The following is a 15,961-nucleotide window of genomic DNA, read 5'->3' as shown; positions in this document are numbered from 1 at the left end:
ACAGCAGACAAGTGACAGAGTTGGGATTAGAACCCGTGACCTTCTGACTCCTAGGTCCGTGCTCTGTCCACTACGCCATGCTGCGTGACTTAGACGAACTCGGTTTGTGGATGCTTCGGTAGGTTGCTGTCCTCCAGCAAGGGCTTCAGGAAGATCCGGACGCAAAGGAGCAGATTAGACACCCGGAACAAGCAACAAACACGTCAGCACTGGGAAGGATTATCTTAATGCAGGCACAATGGGGACAGGATTATCGGTCATTTGTCAGTATCGTCAGCCACACCTGTATCCCTGGTTAGGACTTCTTAAATATGGCGGTCATCTGATTTGGCAGACAGGTGTTTCTGTTCTATTTTTTATTTTACTCTCCCAAGCGCTGAGTACAGTGTTCTGCACATAGTTAACCCTCAGTAAATATGATTGATTGATTGACATCACACCCTGTTGCTGCTCCATAGCTGGCAGAGTAAGAGATGGTGCAGCCCTTAGCCCTTGTCTTACCTTGTATCTACCCCAGCGCTTAGAACAGTGCCTGGCACACAGTAAACACTTAACAAATACCGTAATTAATTAATTAGAGGGATGCGGTGGGTTAGGCACGAAGGGCATTTTAACCAGTAGTTGGATTGGTTTCCATGGAGACATCCTACTCCTCTTTCCTCAGTGCAGTTGCCCATCAAAACGCCCACTCGTCATCCCAGGTAATCATAGAGCTTTTGGAAATATCCTCTCCTCGCAGCAGTCCATTATGTCGAATATTTACTCACTCTTCATCAGCAGCAGTCCAAACTGAGCATCAACTGCGTTTATTTTTCCTTTTCTGTTCAATAAAATAGCAAGGCTGTCACCCATTTCTAACGTTAGGGAGCTCATAAAAACACGTTTCTCTGGAGTTGATTTTGTTGGGTTTTGCTCCATGTAGGAAGGGCCTTCCCATTGAGTTCTCAGTACGGAGAACCAGTGCTTTCCCCCTAAATTGTATCTGTTTCACTGCTTAGTACAGTGCTTGGCACATAGTAAGCACTTAACAAATCATTAAAAAAACAAATACCAAAGTCACTATAGTCATTACTGCCAGGTAACCTTTGGAAGATTCAGAACTTTTGATGTCTGTAATAATGATGGTACTTGTTAAGCGCTTCCTATGTGTCAAACGTTGTTCTAAACACTGGGGTAGATACAAGTTAATCAGGTTGGACGTAGTCCCTGTCCCACATGGGGCTCACACTCTTAATCCCCATTTTACAGAAGAGGGAATTTAGCCACCCAGAAGTTAAATGACTTGCCTAAGGTCACGCAGTGGACATGTGGCAGAGCCTGGATTAGAACCTATGACCTTCAGCTACTTCTCTATGTATGCCAGGAGAAGGTGCACATTTTGAGAATTTTTTTGTTCTGTTTTGTAAGAAATAAGTTGGATTAATACTTCCAAGGGACCTTTCTAACCATTTCTGGACCCTAGGAAATAATCAGTGAGTCGATTAATGGATTTATTGAGTGTTTACTCTGTTCAGAGCACTGTACTGAACTCTTGGAAGAGTACAATACAGTAGAATTAGCCAACGTGCCTGTATGATTGACTGATCCCCAGCCTTGTTCCCCGACCTTGCTGGTGCTTGGGGAGGAGGAGACAGGGGGAATCTTGTGGCAGAGCCCAGGAGGTAGGCGGGATGGTGGCGATGTGCTCCTGGTTAGCAGCTGACAGTCATGCAACTGTCCAGCCAATCTGGAAGTTCAGAAAAACAACCCTAGTGGACAGTGCCCAAGAATCGGGAGACCTGGGTTCTAATCTCAACCGTACCACTTGTCTGCTCTTTGACCATGGGCAAGTCACTTTACGTGTCTGTGCCTCAGTTTGCTCATCTATTAAATGAGGATTAAAAAACTGTTCTTTCTCCCCTTTAAACTGTGGCCTCTTGTGGGACAGGGATTGTGTGTGATACGCTTGAACTGCATCTACCCCAGCATTTAGGATGGTGTTTGGCAAATAAGCACTTAACACATACCACAGTTATGATCACTTAGGCGGCCAAAGATCCGTATCTGCACATGCTCACAACGGCTTCCAGCCAATCCAAGAAAACTGCAGAAAAAACAACTACGTGCTCACTGCTGCTTTATTTGGTTGAAAATGAGGCTGATTCTGATTGTCCCGTGTAGATATGCGACTTGAGGATCTTTTTTTCAGCCTAGTGTTGGCCTCAACTCATGCAAACTCCACCAGTCCCCATAAACCATATTGAATTTTATGAAAAAAATCCATTCAGCAGAACACCCACTGTGTAGGAAGTGAGAAGGCTGGGTGTAATAGGAGAGCAGTGAGATGAGGTAGGAGTTAAAACACTCAATCACCTTGCTCCTCCTCCCTCACCTATTTTCCTGTTGGAACTCAGCTCGCATACTTCGGTCCTGTAATGCCAACCTATTAGCTGTACATAGATCTCATCTATCTCACCGCCAACCCCGGACCCACATCCTGCCTCTGGCCTGCAACACCCTCCCTCTTCGTATCCAACAGACACTTACTCTCCCCACCTTCGAAGTCTTATTGAAGGCACATCTCTTCCAAGAGGCATTCCCTAACTAAACCCTAATTTCCTCTTTTCCCACTCCCTTCTGCGTTACCCCTATTTGTTCCCATCACACCCCCAACTCTCAGCCCCACAGCACTAATTTATTTAGCCATAATTTATTTGTAGTCATGTCTGTCTCACCTTCTAGACTGGAAGCTCTTTGTGGTCAGGGAATGTGTCTGTTTATTGTTATATTGTGTTCTCCCAAGCACTTAGTACCGTGCTCTGCACCCAGTAAGTACTCAATAAATATGATTGATTGACCTTAGGAGAATCGAAGCGACCACAGGTCTTGGGGAAGCCTGCAATTTGGTGAGGGAGGCCAAACTAACACCCTCGCACATGCCTCCCTATGAACTTAAAGGAGATTTGACAAAAGCGTAAAATCTGATGTCAACACGCGCCTCACCTGGGGTTAGAGCGTGGTGCTTGGGCAGGTAGAAAATGCAGCAGGGGGAGAGGGAGAGGAGTCAGGGCTGACACCCAAACCGGCATTCGGCAGGGAGGGCGGGTGGATGTGTCAGGGCGATGGCAGTGTCTCCGTATCTCTGGACTGTAAGCTCGTTGTGGGTGGGGAGCGTGTTTACCGCCTCTATTGGATTTTACTCTCCCAAGCGCTTAGTACAGTGCTCTCCACGCAGTAAGCGCTCGGTAAATACCATTGGCCGATTCCATGCATGTGCTGGTGCTCCTCTTCTCGTTGAGCTCTGCTAGGAGCCCAGCAGAAGGCAGAGTCACAAGAACAGGCTCCCACAACAGACATCCTGGCCCAAGACATGGATGAGAGCGTGTTACCGTGCACACGCTTCACCTGCCCTGACACAGGCTCACGAGGTTTTCTGATTTTCCTCCCGTGATACGTAAGAGTGGAAAGCATGGAGACGTCGATCGCCAGAGTAAACTTTTTTCAGATCTCTCTGAGTCGATTAAATGTTGATCCTGGTCCTGGATTTGGAAAAGGAAGCTTCTACCTCAGGGTTTTTCTCGGTAAATGCTTTCGGGGTGATGGAATGGGGCATTTGCAACTTCCATGTAAATACCGATCACAGTGAGAAAGAACAGGGTGGATTTTATCAGCCCCAAATTGCTTTTAATGGTAGATATGTGTATGAACTCTTACCCTTTTTTACCCTTTGACTTCTGTGCCTCTTGGCTGCATATTTAGAATTTTCCTGTTTTACGTCTGGAACTTCATAGCACCCGAAACATTCTCCCCCCCATCCTGTCTTTAACTTCTTCATCCTAAGGAACCCCACAAGGAACTTGGTTTCAGAGAAGCAGCGTGAGGTAGTGGAAAGAGCACGGGCTTGGGAGTCAGTGGTCGTGGGTTCTAATCCTGCCACTGCCACTTGTCAGCCGTGTGACTTTGGGCCAGTCACTTCGCTTCTCTGTGCCTCAGTTACCTCATCTGTAAAATGGGGATCAAGACTGTGAGCCCCAGGTGGGACAACCTGATTACCTTTTAGCCCCCACACCCAGCACTTAGAACAGTGCTTGGCACATAGCAAGCGCTTAACAAATGCCATCATTATTATTCTATTTTTTTATGGTATTTGTTAAGTGCTCGCTATGTGTCAGGCACTGCACTAAGCGCTGAGGTAGAATCAGGCTAATCAGCTTGGACAGTTGCTCACATGGGGGTCATAGTCTTGATCCCCATTTTTCAGGTGAGGTAAGTGAGGCACCGAGAAATGAAATGATTTTCCCAAAGCCGCACAGCAGACGAGCAGACCACCCTACTGAAGGCTCACCTCCTCCAGGAGGCCTTCCCAGACTAAGCCCCCCTTTCCCTCAGCTCCGCTTCCCCTCCCCATCGCTCCAACTCGTCCCCTTTGCTCTCTCTCCTCCCGCACCCCCACAACACTTGTGTATATAGGTACATATCTGTAATTCTAATTATTTAATTTAATGCCTATTTACTTGTTCTGATGCGTGTATATATATCTATAATTCAATTTATATATATTGATGCCTGTTTACTTGTTTTGATGTCTGTCTCCCCCCTTCTAGACTGTGAGCCCGTTGCGGGCAGGGATTGTCTCTCCGTTTCTGAACTGTGCTTTTCAAGAGCTTAGTATAGTGCTCTGTACACAGTAAGTGCTCAATAAATATGATCGAATGAATGAAGTTGCAGGCTGGTATTAGAACCCAGGTCCTCTGACTCCCAGGCCCATGCTTGATTGCTTAATCCATGCTGCTTCCTATATTCCACATTTGCTTTGGGATGGGTACTTTTTTCAATTTCAGCCTTTCTTCCTCAAATCCCAGCAGGCAGGGTGTGTATGCTAACCCATTCTGCCTCTCCAAGGAAAATGGGGCTCCTGAGAACGTACCTAAACCACTCACCCCGCAGCATCTGGGCTCCAGTCAGCCCCGAGAGCTGCCGTAGCAGAAGCGTTGATGGAAAGGGCAGCGGTTGAATTTATGGAGAAGCAACGTGGCCTAGTGAAAAGTGCATGGGCTTGGGAGTCAGAGGACCTGGGCTCTAAACCCGACTCTGCCAATTTCTTGTTGTGCGACCATGGGCAAGTCTCTTAACATCTCTGTGCCTCAGTTTCTTCATCTGTTCAGTGGAAAGAGCCTGGGCTTCAGAGTCAGAGGTCATGGGTTCGACTCCCGGCTCTGTCACTTGTCAGCTGTGTGACTGTGGGCAAGTCACTTAACTTCTCTGTGCCTCAGTTACCTCATCTGTAAAATGGGGATTAACTGTAAGCCTCACGTGGGACAACCTGATTACCCTATATCTACCCCAGCGCTTAGAACAGTGCTCTGCACATAGTAAGCGCTTAACAAATACCAACATTATTATTATTATTACCTGTTCTCCCCTCCTGCTTAGACTGGGAAGCCCATATAGGACAAGGACTGTGTCTGACCTGATTAACATGTATCTTCCCCACTGCTTAGAACAGCATTTGACAATCATTCGATTGATCAACCATAGCCAATGAGCACTGTACTAAGCAATTGGGAGAGTACAACACAACAGAATTGGTAGACATAATAATAATAATAATTATGGTATTTGTTAAGCGCTTACTACGTGCCAAGCACTGTTCTAAGAGCTGGGGTAGATACAAGGTAATCAGTTGTTCCACATGGGGCCCACAGTCTTAATTCCCATTTTACAGATGAGGTAACTGAGGCACAGAGAATTTAAGTGACTTGCCCAGAGTCACACAGCTGAGAAGTGGCAGAGCAGGGATTAGAACCCACGACCTCTGACTCTCAAGCCCGTGCTCTTTCCACTAAGTCGTGTCGCTTCTCGGGACATGTTCCCTGCCCACAAGAAGCTTACAGTTTGGAGAGGGAGAGACACATAGTGAATGCTTAACAAATACTACAACAATAATAGGAACAGTAATAATTTATTTGGAACCTACCACCTGCAGTGTTTAGGAGGGTACAACCAAAAACAACACATGCCCCCTGCCCATAAGGAGCTTACCCTCTAACAGAGAAGACAGACACCCAATTGGAGTAATTGAATACCTCACACCGTACCCTGTGGACTTGCATATTGGCTTGACTGACACTTTCTGCGGAGAATGAGAAAGGGTCTCAGAGCTTTACTGAGGGGATAGCATAATGATTTTGAAAATCTGTATCTAGTGATATAGGGTTTCCTTCAGTTTGCAGTTGCCGCTGCTCACTGTGATTATGAGCATCGTGTCAATGATCCCTCAAACACTTTCACCTTCTGAAGCGAGACAGAACAGGAGTTCACTGTACTCGGCCGCTTGCCGCACTGGATGAGCGTTGCTCAGACCCCAGTGGCTAAGAGGGGAAAGTATGTCCTATCCCCAGCAGTTCACGTGTTTGAACGATTTTTATAATATCGGTGATGATCTTGCACCGAGTTATTCACACTTTCACACCCAGGCCCCTCTGCTCGGGGGCATACGTTTGCAGACAGCTGGCAGGGCTAACAGGTGCAGGCTGTCATCAGAGCCTGAGAATATCGCTCCGAAAATTCGCCAGCGGCACTCATTTCATAATCAGTGGCATTTATTGAGCGCTTAGCATGTGCGGAGCACTGTACAAATCACTTGGAAGAGTATGCTGCTAGGCAGCGTTGGTAGACATGTTTCCTGCCCACAGCGAACTTTCGGGAAGAGATAAGCTATCTCTGAGTATGATGTTTGCATTAAGAGCATCTTAGGATGACGTTAGTTCCAGGCAGCCGGACGATAGCATCATCTCCCTGACGAGAGTCAGAATTCTTCTCTGCGAAACCACATCCATACCTCGAGATAAAAGGAGTCCAATCCTACCCCTGGAAAAATAGAGAATGGAAATTGAATGGCACTTCTGAGGTCTTCAAACCAATGACAGGTCTACTGAAATACAGAAAGAATCCTAGGTGTATTCCTTGCTCATTTGCTCCATGCTAGAGAGAATGTCTTGAATTTGAGGTCTTTGAGGGAAGGAATCGTGGCTACCTACTCTCTTGTACTCTCTCAAGTGCTTAGGACAGTGCTCTACACATAGTATGCACTCGGTAAATACCCCTGATGGATGGAGACCCGAGTTCTAATCCCAGATCTGTGTGACATAGGCCAAGACACTTCATCTTTTTGTGCCTCAGTTTCACATCTGTAAAATGGGGATATAATTGTATATTTTTAAAGTCTTAGATTTTGAGCTTCATGTGGGACAGGAACTGTATCCGATCTAATAACTGTGGTGTTTGTTAAGTGCTTACTATGTGCCAACTGTACTTCACTGAGCAGTGGGGTAGATACAAGCTAATCCGGTTGGACACAGTCCCTGTCCCACATGGGGCTCACAGTCTCAATCCCCATTTTACAGATGAGGTAACTGAGGCGCAGAGAAGTGACGTGACTCACTCAAGGTCACACAGCAGGCAAATCGCAGAGCTGGGATTAGAACCAGTGACCTTCTGACTCCCAAGCCTGTGCTCTTTCCACTACGCCATGCTGCTTCTGCTTCGTCTGATCACCTTGTATCAATTGTAGGACTTAACGTGTGCTTAGCACATAGCAAGCACTTAATAAATAGCATTAAAGAACAAGCACTTCACCTTTTTGGGCATTTCAACTACATCACCACGGTGAATTTTCACTAGCAAATGGGAAAGATCCTTAGGGGATTACTACTGCTGCTATTACTGCTACTCCTAAAATAATGGCATTTGTTAAATGTTTACTATGTGTCAGTCAGTAGTATTAAGCTCTTACTATGTGCAGAGCACTTTGCTAAGTGCTTGGGAGAGTACAGTACAGCAGATTTGGTAGACGGTTTCCCTGCTCTGTGGCCTAGTGGATAAAGCTCAGGCCTGGAAGTCAGATGGACCTGAGTTCTAATTCCAGCTCCACCTCTTGTCTGCTGTATGACCTTGGGCAAGTCGCTTCACTTCTCTGTGCCTCAGTTTCCTCATCTGTAAAATGGGAATTAAGAGGTTGAGCGCTATGTGGGACAGGGAACTGTGTCCAACCCAATTAGCTTGTATCTCCTGCAGTGCTTAGTACAGTGCCTGGCACATAGTAAATGCTTAACAAATATCAAAAAATAAGGAACTTTCAATACAGAGCGAGAGACAGACATTAAAGCGAACTATGTGTATATAAATGCTTGCTGAAAATGGGTGAAAATCAAGTGTTTAGTGGGCACAGAACTGGGAGCAGAAGGTGAGGCAGAAGGGCAAAGGAGTAGGGGAAAAGAGGGCTTAATCAGGGAGGGCCTCTTGATGGAGATGTGATTTTCTTAAGGCTTGAAATGTGGGGAGAGTGAAAGTCTGTCAGATGAAGAGGGAGAGAGTTGCAGGATGTGGGCGAGGGGTCAGCAGCAATCCATCAGTGGTATTTATTGAACGCTTATTTTGCAGAGCGCTGTACTGAGCTTTTGGGAGAGTACAGTATAACAGAGTTAGCAGATACACTTCCTGCGCACAACAACTTTACGGTCTAGAAGGGACCATTGTGTGTTTGACTCCCAAATCCCCCGCCTCACTAGCCCCAATCTCTCCGCTCCTCTGTAGTGTCACACTTCCTCTTGCCTCCAGGACACCTGCACATGGATGTCTCGGTTCCTTAAATTCTATAAATCTAAGACAGAACTTCACATTATCCCTCCCAAATCCTCTCCTTCACCTAACTTTCCCTTCCCAGTTAATGACACCATCATCCTCCCTGTCTCTGAAGCCTGCCACCTCAGCGTTATCCTTGACCGCTCCCTTTTGGTCAACTCCCTTATTCACCTGGTTGTTAAATCTTGCCATTTTCTCTCCATTACATATTCCAGGATCCACCCTTCCCCTCCATCCCAATGGCCACCAGGCACTGGTCCAGGTACCTGTCTTATCGTGTCTTTACTGCTATGTGGGAAAGTAGCATGGCATAGTGGATACAGCCCGGGCCTGGAAGTCAGAAGGTCGTGGGTTCTAATCCCGGCTCTTCCACTTGTCTGCTGTGACACCTTGGCCAAGTCACTTCATTTCTCTGTTTCTCAGTTACCTCGCCTGTAAAATGGGGATTGAGACTGTGAGCACCATGTGGGACAGGGACTGTGTCCAACCCGATTGGCTTGTATCCATCCCAGTATTTAATACGTTGCCTGGCGCACAGTAAGCACTTAACAGATACCACAGTCATTATTGTTATTACATTCTCCTCAGTGGTCTCTCTGTCTCCGGTCTCTCTCCTCCCCAGTCCACTCGCACTCGGCTGCCTGCGTTATTTTTCTAAATCTAGTCACTTCTCCCCTTTCATTAAATATCTCGAGTGGTTACGCATTCTTCTCTGCGTCGAAGCAGAAACTCCTGACCATTGGTTTAATTGCACTGAGTCAGATCTCTCCCTCCTAGTTACCCTCCCTCATCTCGCACTACACCCCAGCTCACGCTCTTTCATCCTCTCAACCTATTCACTGGGCCTCATTCTCGTCTCCCCCGCCTAGAATCCCCTCTTTTAAATCTGCCTGACCATAGCTCTCCCTGTCGTCCAAACCTTTCTGAAACTGCATCACCTCCAGGAAGCACTCCTCGATTACTTACTCTTCCAGATTGTCGTCGTCATTATCATCAGTGAGAAGCAGTGTGGCTTAGTGGAAAGAGCACAGGGCTGGGAGTCGCAGGACGTGGGTTCTGATGCCGCTATTTGTCTGCCCTGTGACCTTCGGCAAGTCCCTTAACTTCTCTTTGCTTCAGTTACCTCATCTGTAAAATGGGGATTAAGACAGTGAGCCCCACGTGGGACAACAGTGCTTGGTACGTAGTAAGTGCTTAACAAATACCATCATCATTATTATTATTACAATGTAACAGATTTGAGAAACGTTCCCTGCCCAGAACAAGCTTACAGGCTAGAGGGAAGTTTACAGTTTAGAGCGTAGGAATTGTCTACTAGCTCTCCTGAAGTCCCCCAAAGTGCTTAATACCAGATTTAATACATACAATTTATTGAGGGCCTGATAGAAGAGATTTCAGAGCTGTCCCCTCTCAGGGTCTCACCTGGAGAGTTTCCAGTACTCTACCAGTCTCAGCTATGGAAGGGAGACTCAAACTGAGGCCTACCCATTCCATTCCTAGCTTGGGCAGTGGCTAGCGAGTGGAAGGCAATCTGCTACAAGCCAAAACTCACCCGTGCTGGGCAGCAGCGGCACGGGAGAGAGTTGAGGGCGGAGACTCGAGTTGACTGCGCGGAAGGTGGCAAGGGTTAACCACTTCCATATTTTTACCAAGAAAACTCTATGGATCCACTACCAGAGCGATTGCAGAAGGAGAGCGGGGCGTTCTGGGGGGAGATGTGTCCGTGGTGTCGCTGTGGGTCGGAAACTGCTCGACGGCATAAGACAAGTCCGGGCTCTGTGTCCTGGTTGAGTAGTTATATCTTCTGTTCTTGCTACTAGTGCCCCAAATCAATATGTTTGGGAGGGGAATGTCCTTGGCTTCTCTTTCTTTCCTCTTTGGTCAGATTAAAATCCAAGCCCAGAACAGTTTTCCTTCAGCAGTGATGTTCAGCCACTGGGTATGAGCTGGAAAAGATTGCTCATTGGCTCGGGGGAGGGTTGGAATAGAGCTCTTTCTCCCTCGTGAGTGTAAGTTCACATTTCTCCTCTGTGGGGTGCGATTTGAGGTGTGACCGGAAGATCTGCATCCTCATGCTAAACTGGCGTCATAACCCAAGAAGCTCCGTCTGAAAACGTTTGTCAAATCGGAGCCACTTCACATCAAAGTTGACAGTTAAGAGACAGTTCTTGGGTCAGAGTCCCCTCTCGAATCTTGTCTTTGACTGTTTTGCAGGAGTGATTAAATCTAGATTGGCTTCTTAGATGGTATTAGGTCACACTGAATTGTGATGGAGCCAATTAAATTTTTATTTATTTTTTTAAAGGTCTTAGTTAAGCATTTACACTGTACCAGGCACCATACTAAGCTCTGGGTTAGGTACAAGCTAATCCGGTTGGGCACAGTCCTTGTCCCGTGTGGTGCACTCAGTCTTAATCCCCACTTTACAGATGAGGTACCTGAGGCACAGAGAAGCGAAGCAACGTGCCCAAGGTCACACAGCAGGCAAGTCGTGGAGCCGGGATTAGAATTCAGGTCCTTCCAATTTCCAGGCCTGTGGTCTTTCCACAAGACCATGTGGAAATCAGACTGGGATTAAACAATCAGTGGTATTTACTGAGCATTTACTGTGTGCAGATCACTGTACTAAGCACTTGGAAGAGTACAGTATAGTAATTGGTAGACACATTCCCTTCCCACAGTGAGTTGGCAGTCTAAATGTGAATTTCCATTCTAGATTAATCTAGGAACACGAGCTTGTGAACCAGCCTATTAACATTCACTCAGTTAAACTCCAAGTCTGAAGCTCTCAATCACCTTGCCCCCTCCTGGCTCATCTCCCTTCTCTCCTCCTACATCCACCCCACACACTCCACTCCTCCGCCGCTAACCTCCTCACCGTGCCTCGTTCTCGCCGGTTCCGCCGTCGACCCCTGGCCCACGTCCTACCTCTGACCTGGAACGCCCTCCCTCCTCACATCCACCAAGCAATCACACTTCCCCCCCTTCAAAGCCCTACTGAAAGCTCACCTTCTCCAGGAGGCCTTCCATTCTGAGCCCCCCTTTTCATTCAGTCATATTTATTGAGCGCTTACAGTGTGCAGAGCACTGTCGCTCCTCCTCCCCATCGCCCCTACACCCTCCCTCTGGCCTACCCCCTTCCCCACCCCACAGCACTTGTGTATATTTGTACGTATTTATTCTGTTTATTTTATTAATGATGTGTATATAGCTATAATTCTGTTTATCTATTTTGATACTATTGATGCCTGTCTACTTGTTTCGTTTTGTTGTCTGTCTCCCCCCTCCTAGACTGCGAGCCCGTTGTTGGGTAGGGATTGTGTCTATCTGGTGCCCAACTTGTACTTTCCAAGTGCTTAGTACAGTGCACTGCATACAGTAAGCGCTCAATAAATTCGATTGAATGAATGAATGAACTAAGGCTGTATTCGTTTTGTGCGCTGGGAAGTAAAGAAGAGGGCTAGTTTTAACAACTTTCACACCCACTTGAATTGAAATATCCCACTGGTTACTCAGCGTAGAACAACCTCTGAGAAGCAGCATGGCTTAGTGGATAGAGCACATGGTAAACAATTAATAAATACCATAAAAAAGATAAAACCAAGCACTTTGCACATGGAGAACTAATGCTCCCACACCAAGCACTGACTTTGGCCTTGGTTTCTTATATGGGTTTCGGGCCACTGATGTTAATATTTTTATTATTAAACTTCTAAAACATCAGATTCTCTGGGGTTTGGGAAGGCGGTATGTATGTATATATGAATAAACAAAGCTCCTTCTTCACATCACAAATTGTGGTAGGCCAGACAGGCTGTTCTGTTGAAATAACTCTTAAGCAATAGTGAGGGGTCCTGTGAAAACGTTTCCCAGTAGTGGGCTCACTTTAGAAAAAAATGAAAAAAATAGGAAATCCTTCAAACTTCCTCGTAAAGTTTGGCAAGTATCTCCTGGATCTGCATGTAAGCTCTTTCGTGAAAGAGGCAGCTTCTGCATCTTGTGGCCAATCCTTAACCACAAGATTTATGTCTGTATCAGTAATTTATTTGTTTACATTAATGTCTGTCACCCCCTTCAGACCATAAGCTCATTGTGGTCAGGGAATGTGTCTGGTTATTGTTGTACTGAGTTCTCCCAAACACTTAATACAGTGCTCTGAACATATAAGCACTCAATAAATACCACTGACTTACCACTGACTTAGCTCCATGTACCTCCTTAATTAAAAAGTCAGTAAATTTCCTCTAACCCAATTCCCGCTGGGACACATTTCCTCATTAAGCAGCATGGCGTAGTGGATAGAGCATGGGCCCGGGAGTCAAACGATCATGGGCTCTAATCCTGCTCTGCCACTTGTCTGCTGTGTGACCTTGGGCAAGTCACTTTACTTCTCCATGCCTCAATTAAGACTGGGAGCCCCACATGGGACAGGGACTGTGGCCAACGCAATTTGCTCAAATCCACCCCAGTGCTTAGAACAGTGCCTGGCACATAGTATGTGCTTAATAAATACCATTATCATTATTATTATTGTTACAGCCTGGAACTGAGAAAAGGACCAGTCTTAAAATGGCGTGTGCATCCTTGTGAGCATTAAGTGATTTGCCCAAGGTCACACAACAGACAAGTGGCAGAGCCAGGATTAGAACCTACATCCTCTGACTCCCAGGCCCAGACTTTTTCCAGTAGGCCACACATGTGATTCAGTTGTATGAGTGAAATCTGGAAACATAACGTGTGCCCTGGGAAACAGTGAAATTTGTCAAAATAGAAAACATGGCCACATGCTTTCCCTTTGTTACTGAGCAGTTTTAGGTTTGCTTCCCAAGTTCAGGAATCCGACTGTTGACCAAGCATCTGCTATGGCAGTCCGAGACGGTTGTTGGTAAGGGAGAGGAAGTTTGGGAATTTTCCTTTGGCCTTTCCCTTCCCCTCCGCCGTATTGTGACGTGCTCAATAAATACTGATGGCGGGTTGATTTGCCTGGATTCCAGGAAAGCGATGATTGGAATATACTGGCTCGGGCCGTTCCGGTTGTGGATGAAATTGGGGCTATGGCCCTTGGTTAAACTGAGAAGATGTGCACTTCTTCCCGAATCCCTGGTGTACCTGGGAAGCCCACTGCTTCCTGGGAAAGCAGCATGGCCCAATGGATAGAGCACAGGCCTGGGAGTCAGAAGGACCTGGGTTCTAATCCTGACTCCGCCACTTGTCTGCTGTGTCACCTTGGGCAGGTCACTTAACCTATCTGTGCCTCAGTTCCCTCATCTATAAAATGGGGGTTAAGACTGTGAGCCCCAACTTGGGACACGGACTGTGTCCAACCCGATTATCTCGTATCTACCCCAGCGCTTAGCACAATGCCTAGCATTCATTCATTCATTCAATCGTATTTACTGAGCGCTTACTATGTGCAGAGCACAGTACTGAGCGCTTGGAATGTACAATTCGGCAACAGATAGAGATAATCCCTGCCCGACAACGGGCTAACAGTCTAAACAGGGAAGACAGACAACAAAACAAAACAAGTAGTCAGGCGTCAATACCATCAAGATAAATAGAATCATAGATTTATACACATCATTAACAAAATCAATAGAGTAATAAATAATACATGTAAATATGCACAAGTTTTGTGGGGAGGGGAAGGAGGAAGAGCAGAGGGAGGGAGTAGAGGGAATATGGAATGGAGGAGGGGCAGAGGGAAAGGGAGGGCTCAGTCTGGGAAGGCTTCCTGGAGGAGGTGAGCTCTCAGTAGGGCTTTGAAAAGGGGAAGAGAGTTTGGCGGTTGTGAGGAGGAAGGACATTCTGGGTCAGTGGTAGGACGTGGGCCAGGGGTCGACAGCGGGACAGGCGAGAGCGAGGTACCGTGAGGAGGTTAGCGGCAGAGGAGTGGAGTATATGCGGAGCGCTGTAGAAGGAGAGAAGGGAGTTGAGGTAGGAGGGGACAAGGTGATGGAGAGCTTTGAAGCCGAGTCAGGAGTTTTTGTTTCATGCGAAAGTGGATAGGCAACCACTGAAGGTTTTTGAGGAGGGGAGTGACATGTCCAGAGTGTTTCTGTAAAAAGATGATCTGGACAGTGGAATGAAGAACAGACTGGAGCGGGGAGAGACAGGAGGATGGGAGATCAGAGAGGAGGCTGATGCAATAATCCATTCGGGATATTATGAGAGCTTGTAACAGTAAGGTAGCAGTTTGGATGGAGAGGAAAGGGTGGATCTTGGCGATGTTGTGAAGGTGAGACCGGCAGGTTTTGGTGACGGATTGGATGTGTGGGGTGAATGAGAGAGCAGAGTCAAGGAGGACACCAAGGTTGCGGGCCTGTGAGACGGGAAGGATGGTAGTGCCGTCCACAGTGACGGGAAAGTCAGGGAGAGGACAGGGAAGATAAGGAGCTCCGTCTTGGACATGTTGAGTTTTAGGTGGCGGGAGGACATCCAGGTGGAGGGAGGACATCCAGGTGGAGATATCCTGAGGGCAGGAGGAGATACGAGCCTGGAGGGAGAGAGAGAGAGAGAACAGGGGAGGAGATGTAGATTTGGGTGTCATCTGCATAGAGATGATAGTTGAAGCTTGGGAGCAAATGAGTTCACCAAGGGAGTGAGTATAGATGGAGAACAAGAAGGGGGCCAAGAACTGACCCTTGAGGAACCCCTACAGGTAATGGATGGGAAGTATAGGAGGAGCCCATGAAGGAGACCGAGAATGAACGGCCAGAGAGAAAAGAGGAGAACCGGGAGAGGACGGAGACTACGAAGCCAAGATGAGATAAAGTGTGGAGGAGAAGGGGATGGTCGATGGTGTCAAAGAGTTCGAGGAGGATTAGGATAGAGTAGGAGCCATTGGATTTGGCAAGAAGGAGGTCACTGATGACCTGTGACAGGGCAGTTTGGGTGGAGTGGAGGGGACGGAAGCCAGATTGGAGGAGGTCCAGGAGAGTGTTGGGGTTGAGGAATTCAAGGCTGCGATTGTAAGCGACTCATTCTAGGAATTTGGAAAGGAAGGGTAGGAGGGAGATAGGACAATAACTGGAAGGGGAAGTGGGGTCAAGAGAGGGGTTTTTTTAGGATGCGGGAGACATGAGCATGTTTGAAAGCAGAGGGGAAGAAGCCATTGGACATAGCAGCACATAGTAAGCTCTTATCAAATACCACTAGAGGGATAAAAAGGCATTTATGTGGGGCTGTAGCATTCATTTGAGTGTCTGGATGAGGAAGACTCTGGCCTGAGCTGCCCAGCCTGTTCTTGACCAGACGGTGAAGTTGAAATTGGACCTTAACCCACCCGGAAATCCTTCTGAAAGCATCATTTTGGGGTTAATTTCCACACTGTGTGTGT

General features: G+C 47.0%; 1 protein-coding gene and 1 non-coding gene across 9 annotated transcripts in view; both read left to right on the top strand.

Annotated features, from left to right (window-relative positions):
* AKAP13 (A-kinase anchoring protein 13) overlaps window positions 1–15,961 on the top strand; it is a 394,860-nt gene that overhangs the window by 92,969 nt on the left and 285,930 nt on the right. The gene's annotated exons all lie outside the window — the stretch shown is intronic.
* LOC114812666 lies at window positions 10,027–10,164 on the top strand. Its single transcript, XR_003760317.1, has one exon. It is a non-coding gene; the product is annotated as a small nucleolar RNA SNORA7 (small nucleolar RNA).

Source organism: Ornithorhynchus anatinus, chromosome 5 (genome assembly GCF_004115215.2).
Source record: "Ornithorhynchus anatinus isolate Pmale09 chromosome 5, mOrnAna1.pri.v4, whole genome shotgun sequence".
Lineage (NCBI taxonomy): Eukaryota > Metazoa > Chordata > Mammalia > Monotremata > Ornithorhynchidae > Ornithorhynchus > Ornithorhynchus anatinus.
Note: the sequence above shows the minus strand (reverse complement) of the source record. Positions and strands in the feature narration are given on the sequence as shown.